Genomic DNA, 539 nt, shown 5'->3' with positions numbered 1-539 from the left:
TTAGTTGTCTCCACTTACTGAGAACTAATGTACCGATATATCGATCACCTGTATATTGTATCAAAAATATGGCTTCCTGATAGGCACTCTGGCAACCTTATCTATTTGATAACACCCTATATAGATTAGTTTGACTACCGTCAGCCGTAATACAGGAAGGAGGCCCAAATACCAAAGCTTTTATTTCGTCAAATTCGATATGTCTCTTACTTGCAATTACAACAATCAATAATTTTATCTTTTATGTTTCAAATTGTCCTAATGATTAATTCAAAATGATATTGGCTGATAATTATATTCGAAACATTTACAATCATTGCAATAAGTAGAAGAATATTATTATGTGTATGCTTTAAATATTTTTGATGTTTTTTTTTTTAACTATATTTTATTTTTATTTTATTTTGTTTTAATTTATTTTTTTTTTGTCTTTATTATTTTTCCGTAAGCTAAAAAAGTTCAAGTACACGTATAATAGTAATAATATTAATAATAAAAATAATAATAATAATAATAATAATAATAATAATAATAATAAT

The sequence above is a fragment of the Polistes fuscatus genome, unplaced genomic scaffold (assembly GCF_010416935.1).
Source record: "Polistes fuscatus isolate 324 unplaced genomic scaffold, CU_Pfus_HIC Scaffold1, whole genome shotgun sequence".
NCBI classification, from domain to species: domain Eukaryota; kingdom Metazoa; phylum Arthropoda; class Insecta; order Hymenoptera; family Vespidae; genus Polistes; species Polistes fuscatus.
This window is presented reverse-complemented; position numbering follows the sequence as displayed.